The following is a 26783-nucleotide window of genomic DNA, read 5'->3' as shown; positions in this document are numbered from 1 at the left end:
TTAGGGTGACTGGAAGCTGGTAGCACAGGCTTTTCTATCTGGATTGTGTGTCCAGGATGGGCATGGAATGTATGTGCGGTCTCATGGTTCAATGGGAGACTTTTCCTCTCTAAGGATCCTGGTGGCTCTCCATAGACTGGTGGCTTTTTCAGAGAAGAAAAGAGTGTTCTCTTCCATCTTAGGTGTGCCCAAAACAGGGAAGAGTGCTGTTCTCCAACTTAGGGGTACCCCAAAACAGGGATTCCAGAGATGGCCTCTGGGACTGGGCAACTGGAAAATCCCGCCAAGTGTTAGGATTTGGGTCTAGGGGCGTTCCAGGCCTGCAATGCAGGATCCTAGTGGTGTAACTGAGAGGGCTTGTTTGAAAGCATGCTCAGGCTGAGGGTCACCATGCCTGTTTGTGCCCAGGGTGGCCCTCAGGAGAGGGCGTGGTCTCATTGGCCATACAGCTGGCTCTCACTTTGAGGGTTGAACACCCATCGCAACAGCCAGGCTTTCTGCCATGGAAAGAGGAGTTCTCTATTGTGCTTCAAGTACTCCCATTGGCCGTGTTTCCAGCAATGGTCTGGGGAAAGGTGCCTGAATACCAAAGATGTGTAGAGATGACAGAGTTGGGCCATGGCCGGTCTCACATGCTGGTAATGGGGCCTGCTCTCTTGGTGGCTGACACTATGTCTGGGCTCATGCTCTATCAGACACAGCACTAGTGGCAAGGACAGTCTATAAATTGGGGTTCCCTTGAGGGCCGAGCATATTTATCCTCATGTGGCGTTTCTGGGCAGACTCACCAGGCACCACTTCTTTCTATGGGTAAGTCAGAATGCTGCATTGTGGTTCCAGAATTCTCTATCATGAGGGCTTGGGGACTAGTAGGTTGACGATGGATTTGTAAACAAAAGCTATGGTTCAATTAAGTCCCAAGTAGAAAGCAGTTCCAATGTGCATCAGCTTATTCGAGATATCCAGCAGCCGAGTAAGGGCAGATGTCAGATCTTTGCTCACACTGAATTTGTGTCTATGATGACCAACAAATGGAGGGCGGCACCAAGAGGCCATGGAAGATTTCCCATACCAAAGGTTGTGAGATGCTCCTAACAGCAAGGTTTCCTTCTACACGACAGTTGGAGTCTGGTTTGTTTGCTCCAGGGTCCCCCATGTGGAAAGTATGAGTAGCAGAGCCCTCCCACTTGGATGCCTGCAAAGCACAATTCCATTGACATTTGTAGCTTAGGAAAATGACAGGTTCGTTCTGGTGGCTCTGCAACAAAGTACCCAGGCCTTGAGTTGACAGGAATCTCTTGCAGTTTGGTCACAATGCTGGTTTATTATGAGGGAGATATTAGAATGTGCTGGTGGCTAATGTGTCGTGCAGGATTCTTGTACATGGAGGGTTTGGCACAGATCAAAGAGCACGGTTTCCTTCCTTAGACAGATGTTCTGTTGTGTGGCCCAGGGACAACGTGATGTATCCTAACTTGGTATTCCAGAACAGGCCCCTGAGCACAGGCCCTAAAATCCTAATCTAGGGTTCCAATACAGTCCTAGGGGCATATCAAGTTCAATCTTCTGACTCAGGACCATTGACTGGAATGTCTGCCTGGATGTAGGTGATCAGGTTGTTTCAGACTGTGCATTTGCATCCAGAGTGGGCACCAATATTGGGGTTAGCTCAGAGGCCTTCCAGGTTTCTCCTAATCTGGAAGATTTGGGCAACTGTGATGGGCACAGTTTCCTTGGTGTTAGCAGCACAGTCTTGTAGTGTGGCTCCAGAAACCCCATCCTGTTGGGCATGTGATCCATGGTTTTTGGAGAGAAATCCGCAAACACAAATTCAGGTTAGGGTTAGTGGCATGGTGGCCACAGGCCTAATGTGTAGACCTGGAGGGCAGCTCGTCAGGAACTGTAATTGGGGTGACGGGAATGCGGTAGCACGGACTTCTCTATCAGGATTGTGTGTCCAGGATGGCCTTGGAATGCAGGTGTGTTCTCACGGGTCCATGGGACACTTTTCCTCTCTGAGGATCCTGGCGGCTCCTCATAGTTTAATGGCATTTTCGGGAAGGGAAGAATGCACTTTTCCATCATAGGGGTGCCCCAAAACAGGGATTCCAGAGATGGGCTCTGGGTCTAGGCGCCTGGAAAAGCCCATCAAGTGTTAGGATTGGGGCCTAGGGTCGTAACGGTACTGCAATGCAGGATCCTGGTGGTGTAACTGAGAGGGCTTGTTTGAAAGCATGAAGAAGGGCCTGGTGAGTCTGCCCAGAAACTCCACATGAAGATCAATCTACTCGACCCTCGAGGGAACCCGTATTTATACTTTGCCCTGGTTACTAGTGCTGTGTCTGACAGTGCCTGAGCCCTGAATTCATGTCAGCAACCCACAGTGCGGGGTTCATATCCAGCATGTGAGACCAGCCATGGCCCTTGGCCGTCATCTCTATCCATCATTGATATTCATGCAAATTCCCCAGACCTTTGCTGAGATACCTACCAATGGGGGAACCTGAAGCACAATAGAGAGCTCCTCGTTCCATACGGTAGGCATCCTGACTGCTGGGATAGGTGTCAAACCCTCAAGAATGAGAACCAGCTGCATGGCCAAGGAGACCATGCCCACTCCCGAGGGCTGCCCTGAACACAAGCAGGCATTGTTACCCTCAGTCTGAGCATGCTTTCCATCTAACGTTCTCAGTTGCACCTCCAGGATCCGGCATTGCATGACTGGTACACACCTAGGCCCAAATCCTAACTCTTGGTGGATTTTCCATGCGCCCATTCCCAGAGTCCGTCACTGGAATCCCTGTTTTGGGGCACCCCTAAGGTGGAAAACAGCACTCTTCCCTTCCCTTAGAAAGCAACCAAACTATTGGGAGCCGCCGGATCCTTCAGAGTAAAAATCTCCCATGGACCCATGAGACAAGACCTGCATTCCAAGGCCATCGTGGATCCAAAATCCAGGTACAATAGCCTGTGCTACTACCGTCAAGTCACCTGATTTACAGTTCCTGACGTGCTGCCCTCCAGATCTATGCATTGGGCCTGCAATCACCTCCGCACAAACCCTAACCCATGTTTTTGTTTCCAGACTTCTCTCCCAAAACCATGGCTCAAATGCCCTTCAGGGTGGGGTCTCTGGAGTCACACCACAGGACTGTGCCTGCCATCGCCAAGGAAACTGTGCCCATCACAGTTTCCCAAACCCTCCAGATTAGGATAAACCTGCAAGACCCCTGAGTCCCCCCAATATTGGAGACCGCTCTGGATGCAAATGCACAGTCTGAAACATCCTGATTACCTCCATCCAGGCAATCTTTCCCTGGAGTCCACTAAGCAGACTTTCCCTGTCGCTCAGTAGGACACCTTGCTGTTTGGAGCAGCTCAAGACACCCAAGGCAATGGTCCTTAGTCAGATGATTGTACCTGACATGCACCTAGGACCTCATTGGAAGCCTAGATTAGCTTTTCAGGCATCTGTCCTCAGAGGCCTCTTCTGGAATACCAACTTATGATACAACATATGGTCCCTGAGACCCACAACAGAACATCTCCTGTCCCCAGATGAAAGCCGCGCTCAGGACCTTTGTCAAACCCTCAGGGTATATGAATCCTGCACACCCCCTTAGCCACCAGAACATTCTAAGATCTCCCTGGTAACAAAACAGCATTGTGACACATTTTCATGAGACTCCATGTCAACTCATGGCCTTGGTACTTCGGCCTAGAGCCACAAGAACAAACCTGCCATATTCCTCAGATGCAATGGTCAGTGCAGGTGTGCTTTCCAGGCACCCATGCTGAAGAGTTCTGCTATCTAGACTTTCCACATAGGGGAACCTCGAACAAATAACCAGAATCCTCCTGTCCAGTAGAAGGACACCTTACTGTTTGGAGCATCTCACAAGACTCATCAGGGGAAATCATCCATGGCCTCTTGACACCACCCCTCCATTTTTCGGTCATCATAGACAAAAACCCAGCATGAGCAAACATCTGACATCTGCCCTTAATCAGGTGCTGGATATCTCGAATAAGGCACTGTGCATTGGAACTGCCTTGTGCTTGGCCCGGAGTTGAACTGTAGCTTGTGTTTAAAATGCCATACTCACCCTACTGGTCCACAAGCCCTCTTGATAGGGAATTCTGGAGCCACAATGCATCATTCTGCCATACGCATAGAAAGAAGTAGGGCCTGGTGCGTCTGCCCAGAAACTCTACATGAGAATAGATCTGCTCAGCCCTCGAGGGAACCCCGATTTATACACTGCCTTGGTCACAAGTGCTGTGTGACAGAGTCTGAGTCCTGGCCTCGTGTCAGCCACTCAGGGGTCGGGACCCATATCCAGCATGTGAAAAAGGCCATGGACCAGGGCCATCATCTCTACCAATTCTTGGTATTCAGACATCTGTCCCCAGACCTTTCGTGGAATCCCTACCAATGGGGGAACCTAAAGCACAATTGAGAACTCCTCCTTCCCCATGGAAGGATTCCTGGAAGTTCGATGGGTGTCCAAACCCCAGAGTGGGAGTCAGCTGCATGTCCAATGAGACCACACACACTCCGGAGGGCTGCCCTGGGCACAAGAAGACATTGTGACTTTCCGCCTGAGCATGCTTTCAAACAAACACTTTCATTTGCACATCCAGGACCCGCATTGCAGGCCTGGTAGGCCCCTAGGCACAAATATTAAATCTTGGTATTTTCCAGGTGCCCAGACCAAGAACCCGTCACTAGAATCCCTGTTTTGGGGCACCCTTATGATGAAAAACAACACTCTTCCCTTTCTAGGTTAAGACACCAAACTATTGGGATCCTCCAGGATCATTATAGAGGAATAACCTCCCATGGACCCATGAGACCACACTTACATTCCTGTACACATTATACAGACACAAAAGCCTGTGCTTCTGCCTTCAAATCTTCTGATTTACACATCCAGACGAACTGCCCTCCAGGCCTACACAATGGGCCTGCGATCACCTTGCCATTAACCCTAACCCGAATTTGTGTTTGAAAACTTCTTTCCCAAAACCATGGCTCACATGCCCTCCAGGATGGGGTCTCTGGAGCCACAGCACAGGAGAGTGCCTGCCATTCCCAAGGAAAAAGTGTCCATCACAGTTGCCCAATAATTTCCAGATTAAGAGAAACCTGCAAGGCCCCTGAGCCCAGCCCAATATTGGAGGCCGCTCTGGATGCAAATGCAGAGTCTGAAACACCCTGATCACCTCCTTCCAGGCAGAGGCCGAGTCAATGGTCCTGAGTCAGAAGATTGAACATGACATGCCCCTAGGACGTCATTGGAACCCTAGATTAGGTTTTCAGGCATCTGGCCTGAGAGGCCTGTTCTGGAATACCAATATGATACAACATATGGTCCCTGAGTCCCACAGTAGGACATGTCCTGACCCCAGCTGGAATGCGTGCTCTTGGACCTGTGTCAAACCCTCAGGGTAGATGAATCCTGCATGGCCCCTTAGCCACCGGTGTTTCTAAGATCTCCCTGGTAACAAACCAGCATTGATACCCATATTCATGAAATTCCATGTTAAAATAAGTCCTTGGTACTTCGCCCCAGGGCCACCAGAATGAACTTAACATGTTCCTAAGCTGCAATGGTCAGTGGAGGTGTGGTTTCCAGGAATCCATATGGGAGTGCTCTGCTACACAAACTTTTCACATGGGGGACCCTGGAGACAACAAACCAGAATGCCCCTGTCCGATAGAAGGAAACCTTCTGTTTGGAGCATCTCACAAGCCCCATCGTGGGAAATCCTCCATGGCCTCTTGACGCCACCCCTCCATTTGTCGGTCATGATAGATACAAACTCCAGCTTGACAAACATCTGACATCCGTCCTTACTCAGGTGCTGGATATTCGAAACAGCAGCTGCACACTGGAAATGTCTTTCACTTTGCCCTGAATTTAACCATAGTTTTTTTATTGCTATTCCATCCTCACCCTACTGATCTGCAATATCTCTTGATAGGGAATTCTCTAGCCACAATGCAGTATTCTGCCTTCCACATAGAAAGAAGAAGGACCAGTTGAGTCTGTCCAGAAACTGCACATGAGGATCAATATACTTGGCCCATGAGGCAACCCCAATTAATAGTTTTCCTTGGCCATTAGTGCTGTGTCTGACAGAGTCTGAGCCAGGACCTCTGGGTATCTGACACGAGGTGTCACACACCCAGAGGTCAGGGCCCATAGTTAGCATGAGAGATCACCCATGGCCCTGGGCCATCATCTCTACCCGTCCTTGGTATCCAGGCAACTGTCTCCCGACCTTTGCTGGAATTCCTGCCAATGGGGGAACCTGAAGCACAATAGAGAACTTCCCCTTCCCCATGGCAGGAATCCTGGCTGTTGGGATGGGAGTTCAACCCTCATCATGGGAGCCAGCTGCATGGCCACAGAGACCACGCCCACTCCTGAGGGCCACCCTGGGCACAAGCAGGCATTGTGACCCTCAGCCTGAGCATGCTTTCAAACAAACGTTCTCAGTTCTACCACCAGGATCCTGCATTGCAGACCAGGTACACACCTAGTCCCAAATCCTAACACTGGTTATGATTTTCCAGGGACCCAGACATAGAGCTCGTCTCTGGAATCCCTATTTTGGGGCACCCTTAAGATGGAAAACCTTCCCCAAGAAGGGGAAACTCTTCCCTTCCCCGAGAAAGCCACCAAACTATTGGGAGCCACCAGGATCCTTGAGAGGAAAAATCTGTCATGGACCTATAAGAACACACCTGCATTCCGAGGCCATCCTGGATATACATCCAGATACAAATCATGTGTTACCACCTTCGAGTCATCCGATTTACAGTTCCTGATGAGCTGCCTTCCAGGTCTATGCATTGGGCCTGCGATAACCTCTCCACTAACCCTCTCCCGAGTTTGTGTTTGCAGACTTCCATCCAAAACCATGACTCCCATGACCTCCAGGTTCTGGTATCTGAAGCCACACCACAGGACTGTGCCTGTGATCCTCAAAGAAACTGTGTCCATCACTTTGCCCCAGTAATCTCCAGATTATGGGAAACCTGCAAGGCCCCTGAACCCAGCCAAATAATGGAGGCCACTCTGGACGCAAATGCACATTCTGAAACACCCTGATCACCTCCATCCAGGCAGACTTTCAAGTCAGTGGTCCTGAGTCAGAAGAATGAACCTGACATGCCCCGAGGACTTCATTGGCACACTAGATTAATTTTCAGGTATCTGTCCTCAGAAGCCTATTCTGGAATACCAAATTATGTTACAACATATGGTCCCTGAGCCACAGAACAGAACTTCTCCTCCCCGAGAAGGGAGCCATGCTCATGGACCTGTGTCAAATTCTCAGGGTAGTTGAATCCTGCATGGCCCCTTAGCAACCAGCACATTCAATAATCTCCCTGGTAACTAACCAGCATTGTGACCTATCTTCATGAGACTCCATGTCAATTCAAGGCTTCGATACATCACACCAGAGCCACCAGAATGAAACTGCCATGTTCCTCAGCTGCATTGGTCAATGGAGGGGTGCTTTCCAGGCATCCATGTGGGGTGCTCTGCTGCACAAACTTTCCACATGGAGAAACCAGAGAAAACAAACCAGAGTCCCTCTGTCCGTTAGAAAGAAACTTTGCTATTTGGAGAATCTCACAAGCCCCAGCGTGGGAAATCCTCCATGGTCTCTCTTTTTTTTTTTTTTTTTAAAGATTTCATTTATTTATTTGACAGAGAGAGAGATCACAAGGAGGCAGAGAGAGAAGGGGAAGCAGGCTCCCTGCTGAGAAGACAGCCCGATGTAGGGCTCGATCCCAGGACCCTGGGATCATGACCCGAGCTGAACGCAGAGGCTTAACCCACTGAGCCACCCAGGGGCCTCCCTAATACTCTGTTATCTAATCTATTCTTTTTTTTTTCAATTTATTTATTTTCAGAAAAACAGTATTCATTATTTTTTTTCACCACACCCAGTGCTCCATGCAAGCTGTGCCCTCTATAATACCCACCACCTGGTACCCCAACCTCCCACCCCACCGCCACTTCAAACCCCTCAGATTGTTTTTCAGAGTCCATAGTCTCTCATGGTTCATCTCCCCTTCCAATTTACCCAAAAGCACCATGGTCTCTTGATGCCACCCCTCCATTTGTGGGCCATCATAGACACAAACTCCAGTGTGAGCAAACATCTGACATCCGCCCTTACTCAGGTGCTGGATATTCGAAACAGCAGCTGCACACTGGAACTGCCTTTTGCTTCACACTGAATTTAACCATAGTTTTGTATTACTATTCCATCCTCACACTACTGGTCCGCAATATCTCTTGATAGGGAATTCTGGAACCACATCTCAGTATTCTGCCTTCCACATAGAAAGAAGAAGGACCTGTTGAGTCTGTCCAGAAACTGCACATGAGGATCAATATGCTCGGCCCATGAGGCAACCCCGATTAATAGTTTTCCCTGGCCACTAGTGCTGAGTTTGATAGAGCCTGAGCCCCGAACTTATGTCAGCCACCGAGAGTTTAGGACCAATATTTAGCATGAGAGATCGGCCATGGCCCTGGGCCGTCATCTCTACCCATCCTTGGTATCCAGGCAACTGTCTCCCGACCTTTGCTGGAATTCCTGCCAATGTGGGAACCTGAAGCACAATAGAGAACTCCTCCTTCCCCATGGTAGGAATCCTGGCTGTTGGGATGGTTGTCCAACCCTCATCGTGGGAGCCATCTGCATGGCCAAGGAGACCATGCCCACTCCTGAGGGCCGATCTGGGCCCAAGCAGGCATGGTGTTCCTCAGCCTGAGCCTGATTTCAAACAAACACTCTCAGTTGCTCCTCCAGTACCCACATTGCAGGCCTGGTATGCCCCTAGGCCAAAAGCCTAACACTTGGTGGGATTTTCCAGGTGCCCAGACCCAGAGCCTGTCTTGGAATCTCTTTTTGGGGCACCCGTAAGATGGAAAACAGCACTCTTCCCTTCCCTGAGAAAGCCACCAAACTATTGGGAGCCGCCAGGATCCTTAGAGAGGAAAAATCTCCCATGGACATATGAAAAGAAACCTGCATTCCGAGGCCATCCTGGACACACAATCCAGTGAGAAAAGCCTGTGCTACCGCCTTCGAGTCACCCTATTTACATTTCCTGATGAGCTCCCCTCCATGTTGGGAATGCGATCATCTCACCACTAACCCTAACCCCAGTTTGTGTTTGCAGACTTCTGTCCCAAAACCATGGTTCACATGCCCACCAGGATGTGGTCTCTGGAGCCACACAACAGGAAACTGCCTGCCATCCCCAAGAAAACTGTGTCCATCACAGTTGCCCAAACCCTCCAGATTAGGAGAAACCTGCCAGGCACCTGAACGCACCCCAATATTGGAGGCGCTCTGGATACAAACGTGCAGCCTGAAACACCCTGAGTACCTCCATTCAGGCAGACTCCCAAGTCAATGGTTCTGAGTCACATGATTGAACCAGACATGCCCCTAGGACTTCACTGCAAAGCTAGATTGGGTCTTCAGACATCTGTTCTCAGCGTCCTGTTTTGGAATACCAAGTTATGATACAAGATGTGGTCCCGGATCCCCACAACAGAATATCTCCTGTCTCCAGAAGGAAATGGTGCTCTTGGACCTATGTCCAACTTTCAGGGTAGATGAATCCTGCATGGCCCATTAGCCCAGCACATTCTATGATCTCCCTGGTAACAAACCAGCATTGTGACCCATCTTCATGAGACTCCATGTCAACTCAAGGTGTTGGTACTTTGCCCAAAAGCCACGAAATGATCCTGCCATGTTCCTCAGCTACAATGGTCAATGGAGGTGTGCTTTCCAGGCATCCATGAGGTAGTTCTCTGCTACACAAAAATTCCACATGGGGCACCCTAGAGCAAACTAACCAGACTGCCCCTGTCAGGTAGAAGGAAACCTTGCTATGTGGATCATCTCACAAGCCCTAGCATGGGAAGTCCTCCATATTCTCTTGATGCCACCCCTCCATTTTTCAGTCATCATAGACACAAATTCCAGCATGAGCAAATATCTGACATCTGCCCTTAGTCAGGTGCTGGATATTTGAATCAGTCTCTGCACAACAGAAATTCCTTTCACTTGACACTGTATTCATGTGTAGTTTGGGTTTACAATTCCATCCTCACCCTACTGGTCTGCAAGCCCTCTTGAGTGGGAATTCAGGAGCCAAAACACAACATTCTGCCCTCCCCATAGAAACAAGAAGGGCCTGGTGAGTCTGCCCAGAAACTCCCCATGAAGATCAATCTACTCGGCCCTCAAGGGAACCTCGATGTATACTTTGCCCTGGCTACTAGCGTTGTGTCTGACAGAGCCTGAGCCCCGACCTCATGTCAGCCACCAAGAGTGTAGGGCCCTTATCCAGCATGTGAGACCGGCCATGGCCCAGGGCTGTCATCTCAACCCATACTTGATATTCAGGCTCCTGTCCCCAGGCCTTTGCTGGAATCCCTACCAGTGGGGGAACCTGAAGCACAATTGAGAACTCCTTCCCCATGGCAGGAAGCCTGGCTGTTGCGATGGGTGCCCAACCCTCAGAATGGGAACCAGCTGCATGGCCAATGAGACAACACCCACTCCTGAGGGCCACCCTGGGCAAAAGCAGGCATTGTGTCCCTCAACTTTAGCATGCTTTCAAACATACCCTCTCAGTTGCATCTCTAGGCCCGCACTGCAGGCCTGGTATGCCCCTAGGACCAAATCCTAACACTTGGTGGGATTTTCCAGGTGCCCAGACCCAGATCCTGTCTTGGAATGGCATTTTGGGCACCCGTAAGCACTCTTCCCTTCCCCGAGAAAGACACCAAACTATTGGGAGCCTCCAGGATGCTTAGAGATGAAAAATCTCCCATGGACCCATAAGACCACAACTGCATTCTGAGGCCATCCTGGACACACAATCCAGATACAAGAGACTGTGCTACCGCCTTCGAGTCACCTGATTTACATTTCCGGATGAGTTGCTCTACAGATCTACACATTGGGCCTGTGATCACCTTGAACATTGACCTTAACCCAAGTTTGTGTTTGAAGACTTCTCTCCCAAAACCATGGCTCACATGCCCTCCAGGATGGGGTCTCTGGATCCACACCACAGGAAAGTTCCTGCCAACCCCAAGGAAACTGTCTGTCACAGTTTCCCAAACCCTACAGATTAGGAGAAACCTGAAAGTCCCCTGAGCCCAGTCCAATATTGGAGGCCGCTCAGGATGCAAATGCGGTCTGAAACACCCTGATCACCTCCATCCAGGAAGACACCCATGTCAATGGCCTTGAGTCAGATTATTGAACCTGACATGCCTCTAGAACCTCATTGGAAGGCTAGATTCGCTTTTCAGGCATTTCGCCTCAGAGGCCTATTTTTTCTTACCAATATGATACAACATATGGTCCCTGAGCCCCATAATAGAATATCTCGTGTCCCCAGATGGAATCCGTGCTCTTCAACTTGTGTCAACCCTCAAGGTATATGAATTCTGTGCAGCCCCTTAGCCACCAGCACATTCTAATATCTCCCTGGTAACAAACCAGCCTTGTGACACATCTTCATGAGATTCCATGTCACATCAAGTCCTTGGTAATTCGCCCCAGAGCCACCAGAAAGAACCTGCCATGTTCCTAAGCTGCAATGGTCAGTGGAGGTATTCTTTCCAGCCATCCATGTGGGAGTGCTCTGATACCCAGTCTTTCCACATGTGGGACCCTGGAGCAAACAAACCAGACTGCCACTGACCGGTAGAAGGGAACCTTCTGCTTGGAGCATCTCAGAAGCACCAGCATGGGAAATCCTCCATGGCCTCTTGACACAACCCCTCCATTTGTCAGTCATCATAGACACAAACTCCAGCATGAGCAACCATCTGACATCCACCCTTATTTAGGTTCTGGATTTTCGTTTCCACTGCTGCACACTGGAACTGCATTTCACTTGACCTGAATTTAACCAAAGCTTGGGTTTAGAATTCCATCCTCAGCCTCCTGGTCTGCATGCCCTCTTGAGAGGGAATTCGGGAGACAAAAAGCAACATTCTGCATTCCCAATAGAAAGAAATAGGGCCTGGTGAATCTGCCCAGAAACTCCACATGAGGATCAATCTACTTGGTGCTCGAGGGAACCTTGATTTATAGGCTGTCCTGCCCACTAGTTCTGTGTCTGACAGAGCCTGAGCCAAGACCTAGTTTCAGCCAACCAGAGATCTGAGCCCATATCCTGCATGTGAGATCTGCCACAGTCCTTAACCTCTACCCATCCTTGGTATTCAGGCATCTATCCCCAAACCTTTGCTAGAATCCCTGCCAATGGGGGAACCTGAAGCACAATAGAGAACTCCTCCTTCCCCATGGCAGGAATCCTCGCTGTTGATATGGGTGTCCAAACCACAAAGTAGGAGCCAGCTGCATGGCCAAGGATACAACACCCACTCATGAGGTGTGCCCTGGGCACAAGCAGCCATTGTGATCCTCAGCTTGATCATACATTCAAACAAACACTCTCAGTTGCACCTCCAGTATCCTGCATTGCAGGCCTGGTATGCCCTTAGGACCAAATTCTAACACTTGGTGAGATTTTCCATGTGCCCATACCCAGAGCCCATCACTGGAATCCCTGTTTTGGGGCAACCCTAAGATGGAAAACAGCACTCTTCGCTTCTATGAGAAAGCCACCAAATAATTGGGAGCCCCCAGGATCCTTGAGAAGAAAAATGGCCCATTGTCCCATGAGTCCACACCTGCATTCCCAGGCCATCATGGATACACAATCCAGATACAAGAGACTGTGCTACTGCCTTCGAGTCACCTGATTTACAGCTCCTGACATGCTGCCCTCCAGGTCTATGGATTGGGACGTCTAACACCTCACCCTAACCCTATTCCAAGTTTGTGTTTGCAGATCTCTCTCCAAAAACCATGGCTTACATGCCTTCCAGGATGGGGCCCCTAGAGTCACACCACAAGACTGTGCCTCCCATCCCCAAGGAAACTGGGCCCATCACAGTTGCCCAAACCCTCCTGATTAGAAGAAACCTTGAAGGATCCTGAGCCCACCCCAAAATTGGAGGCCGCTCTGGATGCAAATGCGCACACTGGAACTGCATTTCACTTGACCAGAATGTTGCATGTGCAAAGTGCGCACACTCTGATCACCTCCATCCAGGCAGACACCCAAGTAGATGGTCCTAAGTCAGATAATTGAACCTGACATGGCCTTAGGACCTCATTGGAAAGGGATTAGCTTTTCAGGCATCAGTACTCAGAGGCCTCTTCTGGAATACCAACTTATGATACAACATATGTTCCCTGAGCCTCACAACAGAAAATCTCCTGTCCCTAGATGGAAGCCGTGCTCTTGGACCTGTGTCCAACCATAAGGGTATATGAATCCTGCACAGCCCCTTAGCCACCAGAACATTCTAAGATCTCCCTTGTAACAAACATGCATTGTGACCCATATTCATGAGGCCCATTTCAACTCAAGGCCCTGGGAGTTCACCCCAGAGCCACCAGAATGAACATGCCATGTTCCTCAGCTGCAATGGTCAATGGAGGTGTGCTTTCCAAACATCCATGTGGGAGTGCTATGCTACCCAAACTTTCCACATGAGAAAATGGAGCAAACAAACCAAACTCCCCCTGTCAGGTAGAAAGAAACTTTGATGTTTGGAGCATCTCACAAGCCCCAGGGTAGGAAAACCTCCAGGGCCTCTTGACGCCACCCCTCCATTTGTCAGTCATCATAGACACAAACTCCAGCCTGAGAAAACATCTGACATCCGCCCATACTCAGGTGCTGAAATTGGAATCAGCTGCTGCAAACTGGAGCTGCCTTTCACTTGGCACTGAATTAAACCCTAGCGTCGGATTACAATTTCATCCTCACCCTACTGGTCCACCACATCTCTTGATAGGGAATTCTGAAGCCACAAAGCAACTTACTGCCTTCTGCATAGAAAGAAGTACTTGGTGAGTTTGCCCAGAAACTGTGCATGAGGATCAATATACTCAGCCCAGGAGGGAACCCCAATTTATAGTTTGCCCTGGCCACGAGTGCTGTGTCTGACAGAGCCTGAGCCCCGAGCTCGTGTCAGCCGCCCAGAGGGTGGGACCCATATCGAGCATGTGAGACTGGCTATGGCCCAGGGCCGCCATTACTACCCATCCTTGGTATTCAGGCAACTCTCCCCTAGACTTTAGCTGGAATCCCTACCATTGGGGGAACCTAAAGCACAATAGAGAACTCCTCCTTCACCATGGCGGGAATCCTGGCTTTTGGATGGGTGACCAACCCTCATAATGGGAACCAGCTGCATGGCCAAGTAGACAACGCCCACTCCTGATGGCCTTCTGGGCACAAGCAGGCCTTGTGACCCTCAGCTTGAGCATGCTTTCAAACAAATGCTCTCAGTTGCACCTCCAGGATCCCGCATTGCAGACCTTGTATGGCCCTAGGCCCAAATCCTCACCCTTGGTGGGATTTTCCAAGCTCTTAGACCCAGAGCCCATCTCTGGAATCCCTGTTTTGTGGCACGCCTAAGCTGGAAAACAGCACTCATCCCTTCCCCAAGAAATCCATCAAACTATTTGGAACCACCAGGATCCTTGAGAGGAGAAATCTCCCGTGGACCCATGAGACCACACCTGCATTAAAGGCCATCTTGAAAGTTAAATCAGATACAATTGCCTGTGCTACCCCCTTCGAGTCACCTGATTTACAGTTCCAGACTTTCTGCCCTCCAGGTCTATGGATTGGGACTACGATCACCTCGCCGCTAACCCTAACCCGAGTTTGTGTTTGCAGACTTCTCTCTCAAATACATGGCACACATGCCCTCCAGGATGGGGTCTCTGGAGTCACACCACAGGACAGTTCCTGCAATCCTCTAGGAAACTGCCTGTCACAATTGTCCAAACCCTCCATATAAGGAGAAACCTGCAAGGACCCTGAGCCCACCTTAGTATTGTACGCCACTCTGGATGCAAATGCGCAGTCTGAAACACCCTGATCACCTGCATCCAGTCAGACATCAGAGTCAATGGTCCTGAGTCAGAAGATTGAACCTGACAATCCCCTAGGACCTCATTCAAATCCTAGATTAGGTTTTCAGGCTTCTTCTCTTGGAGGCCTGTTCTGGAATACCAACTTATGTTACAACATATGGTCCCTGAGCCCCACAACAGAACATCTCCTGTCCCCAGACGGAATCCGGACTCTTGGACCTGTGTCAAATCCTCTGGCTAGATGAATCCTGCACGGCCCCTTAACCACCAGCACATTCTAAGATCTCCCTGGTAACAAACCAGCATTTTGACCCATCTTCATGAGGTTCCATGTCCAATCCTGTCCTTGCTTCTTCGCCTCAGAGCCGACAGAATGAACCTTCCATGTTGCTCTGCTGCAATGATCAACGGAGGCGTGCTTTCCAGGCATCCATGCAGGAGAGATATGCTATCCAATCTTTCCACATGGGGAACCCTGGAGCAAACAAACCAGACTGACCCTGTCCAGTAGAAGGAAAGCTTGCCGTTTGGAGCATCTCACAAGCCTCAGCATGGGAAATCCTCCATGGCCTCTTGAGGCCACCCTTCCATTTGTCGGTCATCATAGACACAAACTCCAGCATGAGCAAATATCTGACATTCGCCCTTACTCAAGTGCTGGATATTTGATTCAACTGCTGCACACTGGAAGTGCCTTTTGCTTGACATTGAATTTAACCATAGCTTGGGTTTACAATACCATCCTCAGCCTCCTGGTCCACAAGCCCTATTGATAGGGAATTCTGGATCCACAGTGCAGCATTCTGCCTTCCCAATAGAAAGAAAAAGGGCCTGGTGAGTCTCCAGAAACTCCACATGATGATTAATCTGCTCAGTACTCAAGGGAACCCTGATTTATAGGCTGCCCTGGACACTAGTGTTGTGTCTGACAGACCCTGAGCAAAGACCTTGTGTCAACCACCCAGAGATTGGTGCCCATATCCAGCATGTGAGACTGGCATGGCCCAATCCGTCACCTCTACCCATCCTTGGTATTCCGGCATCTTTCCCTAGACCTTTGCTGTAATCCCTTCCAATGGGGGAACCTGAAGCACAATAGAGAACTCCTCCTTCCCCATGGCAGGAATCCTGGCTGTTGGGATGGGTGTCCAAACTCAAAGTGGGCGCTGGCTGCATGGCCCAGGGGATTACGCCCACTCATGAGGGCCGCCATGGGCACAAGGAGGCAATGTGAACCTTAGCCTGAGCATGCTTTCAAACAAGCCCTTTCAGTTGACCCAAACGTATCCTGTATTGCAGGCCAGCTATGCCCCTTGGCCCAAATCCTAACACTTAGTGGGATTATCCAGGGGCCCAGACGCAGAACCAGTCTCTGGAATTCCCTATTTTGGGGAACCTCCAAGATGGAAAACAGCACTCTTCCCTTCCCTGAGAAAGCCACCAAACAATTGGGAGCCACCAGGTAACTTAGAGAGGAAGAACCTCCATGGACCCATTAGACCACACCTGCATTCCATGGCCATCCTGGACACATAATGCAGATACAAAAGCCTGTGCTACCCCTTTCGAGTCATCTAATTTACAATTCCTGATGAGTTGCTTTCCAAGTCTATGCATTGGGCCTGTGATCACCTCGCCACTAATCCTAACCCAAGTTTGTGTTTGCAGACTTCCTTCTCAAAACCATGGCTCACATGCCCTCCAGGTTGTGGTATCTGGAGCCACACCTAAGGACTATGCCTGAGTTCTTCAAGGAAACTTTGCCCATCACTGTTGCCCAAAATCTCTAGATTAGGATAATCCTGCAAGACCCCTGAGCCTACCCCTGTATTGGAGGCCACTCTGGATGCAAATGTGCAGTCTGAAAAACCCTGATCACCTCCATCCAGGCAGACACCCAAGTCAATAATCCCGAGTCAGAAGATTGAACCTGACATATCCCGAGGACTTCATTGGAATACTAGATTAGATTTTCAGGTATCTGTTTTCAGAGGCCTGTTCTGGAATACCAACTTATGATACAAAATGTGATCCCTGGGCCATGGAGCAGAATATCTCCTGGACACAGAAGGAAGCCATGCTTGTGGACTTGTGTCAAACCCTCAGGGTAGATGAATCCTACACATCCCCTTAGCAACCAGCACATTCTATGATCTCCCTGGTAACAAAACTTCACTGTGACCCATCTTCATGAGACTCCATGTAAACTCAAGGCCTTGATACTTTGAGCCAGAGCCACCAGAACAAATCTGCCATGTTCCTCAGCTGCAATGGTCAATGGAGGTGTGGTTTCTAGGCATCCATGCGGGAGTGATCTGCTACACAAACTTTCCACATGGAGAAACCTGAGCAAACAAACCAGACTCCTCCAGTGCGGTAGAAAGAAACTTTGCTATTTGGAGCATCTCACAAGCCCCAGGGTAGGAAATCCTCCAGGGCCTTTTGACGACACCCCTCCATTTGTCCATCATCATAGGCACAAACTCCAGTCTGAGCAAATATCTGACATCCGCCCAAACTCAGGTATGATATTGGAATCAGCCGCTGCACACTGGAACTGCCTTTCGATTGGCACTGAATATAACCCTAGCTACGGATTACAAATCCATCCTCACCTTACTGGTGTGCAAGCCCTCTTGATAGGGAATTTGGGAGCCACAATGCAACATTCTGCCTTCCCCATAGAAAGAAGAAGGACCTGGTGAGTCTGCCCAGAACTCCACATAAGGATCAATCCATTCGGCCCACGAGGGAACCATGATTTATTGTTTGCCCTGGCCACTAGTGCTGTGGCTGACAGAGCCTGAGCCCCGACCTCGTGTCAGCCACGCAGAGGGCAGAGCCCATATTCAGCATGTGAGACCGGTGATGGCCCCTGTCCATCATCTCTACCCATCCATGTTATTCAGGCATTTGTTCCCTAGACCTTTGCTGGAATCCCTACCAATGGGGGAACCTGAAGCACAATAGAGAACTCCTTTTTCCCCATGACAAGAATCCTGGCTTGGAATGGGTGTCCAACCCTCAGAATGGGATCCAGCTGCATGGGCCATGAGACCACACCCACTTTTGATGGCTGCCTTGGCACAAGCAGGAATTGTGACCTTCTACTTGAGCATGATTTCAAACAAATGCTCTCAGTTGCACTTCCAGGACCCGCATTGCAGGCCTTGTACTCCCCTAGGCCCAAATCCTAACCCTTGGTTGGGTTTTCCATGAGCCCAGACCCAAAGCCTGTCTCTGGAATCCCTGTCCTGGGGCACCCCTAAGATGGAAAACAACATTCTTCCTTTCTCTGAGAAAGCCACCAAACTATTGGGACCCGCCAGGATCCTTGAGAAGAAAAATCTACCATAGACCTATGAGACCACACCTGCATTCCAAGGCCAATGTGGAAATTCAATCCAGATACAATAGCCAGTGCTACCGCCTTCGAGTCACCTGATTTACAGTTCCCGACTTGCTTCCCTCTAGGTCTATGTATTGGGCCTGCAATCATCATGCCGCTAACCCTAACCCAAGTTTGTGTTTACAGACTTCCCTCCCAAAAGCATGGCTCACATGCCCTCCAGGATGGGGTCTCTGGAGCCACACCACAGGACTGTGCCTGGCATCCCCTAGGAAACTGTGCTCGTCACAGTTGCCAAAACCCTCCAGAAAAGGAGAAAACTGCAAGGACTATGAGACCTCCACAATACTGGATGCCACTCTGGACGCAAATGCACAGTGTGATATACCCTGATCACCTCCATCCAGGCAGACACCAGAGTCAGTGTTCCTGAATAAGAAGATTGAAGTCCTAGGGGACTTCATTGGAATCCTAGATTAGGTTTTCAGGCATCTGTCGTCAGAGGCCTGCTCTGGAATACCAACTTATGATACAACATATGGTCCCTAAGCCACACAACAGATCATCTCCTGTCCCCAGACGGAATCTGGGCTCTTTGACCTGTGTCAAATCCTCAGGGTAGATAAATCCTACATGGCCCCTTAGCCACCAGCACATCCCTAGATCTCCCTGGTAACAAACCAGCATTGTGAACCTATCTTCATGAGATTCCATGTCCATTCCAGTTTTTGGTACTTCGCCTCAGAGCCACCAGAATGAACCTGCTATGTTCCTAGCAGCAATGGTCAATAGAGGTGTGCTTTCCAGCCATCCATGCGGGAGAGCTATGCTACCCATTCTTTCCACATGTGGGACCCCGGAGCAAACAAACCAGACTGCCCCTGTCCGGTAGAAGGAAACCTTACTGTTAGGAGCATCTCATAAGCCCCAGCCTGGGAAATCCTCCATGGCCTCTTGTTGCCGCCCCTCCATTTGTGGGTCATCATACACAAACTCCAGCATGAGCAAATATCTGACATCCACCCTTACTTAGGTGCTGAATATTCAATTCCACCGCTGCACACTGGAAGTGCCTTTTGCTTGATACAGAATGTAACCATAGCTTGGATTTACAATTCCATCCTCAGCCTCCTGTTCTGCCAGGCCTCTGGATAGGGAATTCTGGAGCCACAACGCAGCATTCTGCCTTCCCCATAGAAACAAGAAGGGCCTGGTGAGTCTGCCCAGAAACCATACATGAGGATCAATCTGCTCGGCACTCGAGGGAACCCCGATTTATACCCTGCCCTGGGCACTAGTGCTGTGTCTGACAGATCCTGCGTCAAGACCTAGTGTCAGCCACACAGTGACCGGGGCCTATATCCACGATTTGAGACTGGCCATGGCCCATGTCCGTCATCTCTACCCATCCTTGTTATTCAGGCATCTGTCCACAGACCTTTGCTTGAATCCCTGCTAATGGGGGAGCCTGAAGAACTATAGAGAAATCCTCTTTCCCCATGGCAGGATTCTGGCTGTTAAGATGGGTGTCCAACCTCAAAGTTGGAACAAGCTCCATGGCCAAGGTGACCACGCCCACTCATGAGGGCCACCCTGGGAACAAGCAGGCATTGTGACTCTCAGCCTGAGAATGATTTCAAACAAGCCCTCTCAGTTGCACCTCCCGGATCCTGCATACAGGCCTGGTAAGCCACTAGGCCCAAATCCTAACACTTGGTGGGATTTTCCAGGGGACCAGACCCAGAGCCTGTCTCCAGAATCCCTATTTTGGGGTACCCCTATCATGGAAAACAGCACTCTTCCCTTCCCAGAGAAAGTCACCATCTATTGGGAGACACCAGGATCCATAGAGAGGAAAAATTTCCCATGGACTCATGGGGCCACACCTGCATTCCGAGGCCATCCTGGACACACAATCCAGAGAGAAAAGCCTGTGCTACCACCTTTGAGTCACCTAATTAACAGTTCCTGAAGAGCTGTCCTACATGTCTATGCATTGGGCCTGCGATCACCTTGCCACTCACCCTAACCCAAGTTTGTGTTTGCAGACTTCCCTCCCAAAACCATGGCTCACATGCCCTCCAGGTTGTAGTATCTGGAGACACACCAAGGGATTGTACCTGTCTTCCCCAAGGAAACTGTGCCTGTCACTATTGCACAAACCCTCTAGATTAGGAGAAACCTGCAAGGCCCCTGAGCCTACCCCAAAATTGGAGGCCGCTCTGGACATAAATGTGCAGTCTGAAACACCCTATCACCTACATCCAGACTGATAGCCAAGTCAATGGTTCTGAGACAGAAGATTGAATCTGGCATGCCTCTAGGATTCATTGGAACACTAGATTATGTTCTCAGGTATCTGTCCTCAGAGGGATGTTCTGAATATCAACTTATGATACAACATGGTCCCTGAGCCACACAACATAACATCTCCTGGCCCCAAAAGGAAGCCGTGCTCTTGGACCTGTGTCAAACACTCTGGGTAGATGAATCCTGCAAGGCTCCCTGGCAACCAGCACATTCTATGATCTCCCTGACATCAAACCAGCACTGTGACCCATCTTCATGAACTCCATGACAACTCAAGTCCTTGGTACTTCACCCCAGAGCCACCAGAATTAAACCGCCATGTTCCTCAGCTGCCATGGTAAATGTAGGTGTACTTTTCAGGCATCCAGAGGGAGTGTTCCGATACCAACTTTCCACATGAGAAACCCTGGAGGAAACAAACCAGACTCCCCTGTACGGTAAAAGCAAACCTTGGCGTATGGAGTATCTCACAAGCGGGAGCGTGGGTAATCCTACATGGCCTCTTGAGGCCACCTATCCATTTGTTGGTCATCATAGACACAAACTCCAGCATGAGCAATCAACTGACATCTGCACTTACTCAAGTGCTGGATATTTGAATCAGCGGCTACACACTGGAATTGCCTTTTGCGTGGCACTGAATTTAAAAGCAGCTTGGGTTCACAATTCCATCCTCAGCCTAGTGTTCAGTAAGCCCTCTTGATAGGGAATTCTGGAGCCAAAATGCAGCATTCTGCCTTCCCCATAGTAAGAAAAAGGGTCTGGTGAGACGGCCCAGAAACCCTACATGAGGATAAATCTACCCAACCCTAGAGGGAACCCCAATTTATAGGTTGCCCTGGCCACTATTGCTGTGTCTGACAGAACCTCATCTCCGACCTCATGTCAGGATCCAGATTGTGGACCCCATCTCCAGAATTTGAAAACATCCATGGCCCAGGGCTGTCATCTCTACCCATTCTTGGTTCAGGCATCTGTCCCCAGACATTTGTTGGAATTCATGCCAATGGGGGATCAGGAAGCACAATAGAGAAATCCTCCTTCCACATGGCAGGAATCCTGGCTGATGGGAAGGGTGTCCAAACCTCAGAGTGGTAGCCAGCTGAATGGCCAAGGAGACTCTGCCCACTCATGAGGGCCGCCCTGGACACAAGCAGACATTGTGACCCCCAACCTGAGCATGCTTTCAAACAAACGCTCTCAGTTGCATCTCCAGGATCCTGACTTGCAGGCCTGATATGCCCCTAAGCCCAAATCCTAACCCCTGGTGGGATTTTTCAGGGGCCCAGAAACACAGCCCATTTCTGGAATCCCTGTTTTGCGGCATCCCTAAGATGGAAAATGCACTCTTCCCTTTGCCAAGAAAGACACCATAGGACAGGGAGCCGCCGGATCCTTGAGAGGAAAAATCTCCCATGGATCCATGAGATCATGTCTGCATTCTGAGGCCATCCTGGACACACAAGCCAGATACAATAGCCTGTGCTACCACCTTTGAGGAACCTGATTTACAGTTCCTGATGAGCTTCCCTCCAGGACTATGCATTGGGCCTGTGATCACCTCACCACTAACTTTAACCCGAGTTTGTGTTTGCAGACTTCACTCCCAAAACCATGGCTCATATGTCCTCCAGGATGGGGTCTCTGGAGCCACCCCACAGGACTGTGCCTGCTGTCCCCAAGGAAAATATGTCCAACATATTTGCCCAAACCCTCAAGATAAGGAGAAACCTGCAAGGCCCCTGAGCCCACCCCAATATTGGAGGCTGCTCTGGACACAAATGCACAGTCTGAAACACCCAGATCACCTGAATCCAGGCAGACACCCAAGTCAATGTCAGAAGATTGAACCTGACATGCCCCTAGGACCTCATTGTAACCCTCAATTAGGTTTTCAGGCATCTGTAATCAGAGACCTGTTCTGGAATACCAACTGACGATACAACATATGGTCCCTGAACCCCACAACAGAACATCTCCTTTTTCCAGATGGAAGCTGTGCTCTTGTACCTGTGTTAAACCCTCAGGATAGATGAATCCTACTAGGCCCGTGGCCACCAGCAGATTCTAAGATCTCAGTGGTAACAAACGAGCCTTGTGACCCATCTTCATGAGACTCCATGTCAACTCAAGGCCTTGGTACTTCGACCCAGAGCCTCCAGAACGAACCTGCCATGTTCCTCAGCTGCAATGTTCAGTGGAGGTGTGCTTTCCAGGCATCCATGTGGGAGTGCTCTGCTACCCAAACATTCAACATGGGGGACTCTCGAGCAAACAAATCCAACTGCCCCTGTTCGGTAGAAGGAAAACTTGCTGTTTGGAGCATCTCACAAGCCCAAGTGTGGAAAATCCTCTAAGGCTTCTTGTTACCTCCCCTCCATTTGTCGGTCATCATAGACACAAACTCCAGCATGAGCAAACATCTGACGTCTGCCCTTACTCTGGTGTTGGATATTCGAATCAGCCGCTGCACACTAGAAATGCCATTCACTTGTCACTGAATTTATCTGTAGCTTGGGTTTACAATTCCATTTGCACCCTACTGGTCCACAATCCCTCATTATAGGGAATTCTGCAGCCACAATGCAGTATTCTGCCTTCCCCATAGAAAGAATAAGGGCCTGGTGAGTCTGCCCAGAAACTCCACATGAGGATCAATCTACTCGGCCCTCGAGGGAACCCTGAATTATAGACAGTCCTGGCCCCTAGTGCTGTGTCTGACAGAGCCTGAGCCCTGACCTCGTGTCAGCCACTCAGAGGGCAGGGCCTATATTCAGCATGTGAGATAGGCCACAGACCAGGGTCATCATCTTTACCCATCCTTGGTATTCAGGCATCTGTCCCCAAACCTTACCTGGAATCCCTATCAATGGGGGAACATGAATCACAATAGATAAATCCTCCCTCCCCACTGCAGGATTCCTAGAAGTTGGGAAGGGTTCACAACACTCAGAGTGGTCTCCTACTGCATGGCCATTGAGACCACGCTCACTCCTGATGGCCGCCCTGGGAAAAAGCTGGCATAGTGACCCTCAGCCTGAGCATGCTTTCAAACAAACGCTCTCAGTTGTACTTCCACGACTTGCATGGGAGAACTGGTAACCCCCTAGGCCCAAATCATAACCCTTGGTGTGTATTTCCAGGTGCCCAGAGGCAGAGCACATCTCTGCAATCCCTGTTATGAGACACCCTTAATATGGAAAACAGAACACTTCCCTCTCTGAGAAAGCCACCAAACTATAAGAAGCCGCCAGGATACTAGAGAGGAAAAATAACCCATGGACACCTGAGACCACACCTGCATTCCTAGTCCATCGTGGATACACAATCCAGATACAAAAGCCTGTGCTACCGCTTTTGAGGCACGCGATTTACAGTTCCCGATGAGCTGCCCTCCAAGTCTATGCATTGGGCCTGCGATCACCTCGCCACTCATCCTAATCTGAAATTGTGTTTGCAGACTTCTCTACCAAAACAATGGCACACATGCCCTCCAGGATGGGGTCTCTGTATCCACACCACAGGACTGTCCCTGCCATCCCCAAGGAAACTGTGCCTGTCACAGTAGCCAAAAAATTCTAGATTAGGAGAAACCTGCAAGGCCCCTAAGCCTATCCAAATATTAGTGGCCGCTCTGAACACAAATGCGTAGTCTGGAACACCCTGATCGTCTACATCTAGGCAGACATCAAAGTCAATGGACCTGAGTCAGAGGATTGAACCTGACATTCCCCTAGGATTTCATTGGAATCCTAGACTAAATTTTCAGTCATCTGTCCTCAGAGCCCTGTTCTAGAAGACCAACTTATGATACAACATGTGGTCCGTGAGCCCCACAACATAACATCTCTTGTCTGAGAAGGAAACCATGCTCTTCGACCGGTGTCAAACCCTCAGGGTAGGTGAATCTTACATGATCCCTTAGCTACCAGCACATTGTAAGATCTCCATGGTAACAAACCTGCATTGTGACCCATCTTCATGAGACTCCATGTCAACTCCAGGCCTTGGTACTTCACCCTAGAGCCACCAGAATGATACTGTCATGTTCCTCAGCTGCAATGGTCAATGGAGTTGAGCTTTCAAGGCAACCATGCAGTAGAACTCTGCTACCCAACTTTCCACATAGGGGACCCTGGAGCAAATAAACCACAATCCACCTGTCCAGTAGAACCAAACATTGCTGTTTGGAGCAGCTCATAAGCCTCAAAGTGAAATTCCTCCATGGCCTCTGGACGCCACCGCTCCATTTGTCAGTCATCATAGACACAAACTCCAGTGTGAGCAAATATCTGACATCCGTCCTTACTCGGTGCTATATATCTTGAATAAGCCGCTGCACATAGGAATTGCCTTCTGCTTGGCACTGAATTGAACCGTAGCTTGTGTTTAAAATTCCATCCTCACCTGACTGGTCCCCAAGCCCTCTTGATAGAGAAATCTGGAGCCACAACGCAGCATTCTGTTTTCCCCATCGAATGAAGAAGTGCCTGGTGAGTCTGTCCAGAAACCCCACATGAAGATCAATCTGCTCGGCCCTCGAGGGAGCCCCAATTTAGAGGTTGCTCTGGCCACTACTACTGTGTCTGACAGAGACTGAGCCCAGACCTAGTGTCAGTCACCAGAGAGTGGGCCCCAAATTTAGCATTTGGGATTGCCAAAGCCCAAGTACGTCATCACTACCCATCCTTGGTATTCAGGCACCTGCCCCAGACCTTTGCTGGAATCCCTGCCAATGGGGGAACATGAAGCACAATAAAGAACTCCTCCTTCCTCATGGCAGGAAACTTGGCTGTTGGGATGGGTGTCCGACCCTCAAAGAGGGAGCAAGTTACAATATCAATGAGACCACGCCCACTCCTGAGGGCCGCCCTGGGCACAAACAGGCATAGTGACACTCAGCCTGAGCACGCTTTCAAAAAATCCCTCTCAGTTGCACCACCATGATCCCGCATTGCAGGCCTCAAACGCCACTAGGCCCAAATCCTAACTCTAGCTGGGATGTCCCAGATGCCGAGAACCAGAGCCCGTCTCTGGAATCCTTGTTTTGGGGCACCCCTTAAATAAAAACGGCACTCTTCCCTTTCCTGAAAATGCCACCAAACTATGGAGAGCTGCCAATATCCATAGAGAGGAAAAGTCTCCCCTGAACCCATGAGACCACACCTGCATTCCGAGGCCAACCTGGACACACAATCCACAGAGAAAAGCCTGTGCTACTGCGTTCCTGTCACCCTAATTAAAGTTCCTGATGAGCAGTCCTCCAGGTCTACACACTGGGGCTGCGATCACATCACCACATATTCGCTAACCCAAATTTGAGTTTCCAGACTACTCTCCCAAAACCATGGCTCACATGCCCACCAGAATGGGATCTCTGGAGCCACTCCACAGAACTCTGGCTGCCATTCCCAAGGACACTTTGCATATCAGATTTGCCCGAACCTTCCAGATTAGGAGAAACCTGTAGGGTCCCTGAGCCCACCCCAATACTGCTCTCCACTCTGGGTGCAACTGCGCAGTCTGAAACACCCTTATCACCTACATCCAGAGAGACAGCCAAGTCAATGATTGAGACTTATAAGATTGAACCTGAAATGTCCCTAGGCCTTCAGTGGAACCCTATTAAATTTTCAGGCATCTGTCCTCATTGGCCTGATCTTGAATACCATTTTATGACACATCATGTGGTCCCTGAACGACATGACAGAACATGTCCTGTCCCCAGAAGGATAACTTGCTTTTCGACCTGTGCCAAAACCTCAGGGTAGGAGAATCCTTCATGGCATCTTAGCAACCAGCACATTCTAAGATCTCCTTGATAACAAACCAGCATTGTGGCCCATCTGCAAGAGATTCCATGTCAACTCAAGGTCTTGGTACTTCGCCCCAGAACCACCAAAACGAACCTGCCATGTTCCTCAGCTGCAATGGTCAATGGAGGTGTGCTTTCCAGGCATCCATGCCAGAGAGTTCTGGTTCACAAACTTTCACATGGGGGAAGATAGAGCAAACAAACCAGTTTACCTGCCCAGCACAAGGAAACCTTACTGTTTGCACCAGCTCACAGGCCTCAGCGTGTAAACTCCTCCAC

Source organism: Neovison vison, chromosome 2 (genome assembly GCF_020171115.1).
Source record: "Neovison vison isolate M4711 chromosome 2, ASM_NN_V1, whole genome shotgun sequence".
Taxonomy (NCBI): domain Eukaryota; kingdom Metazoa; phylum Chordata; class Mammalia; order Carnivora; family Mustelidae; genus Neogale; species Neogale vison.
Note: the sequence above shows the minus strand (reverse complement) of the source record.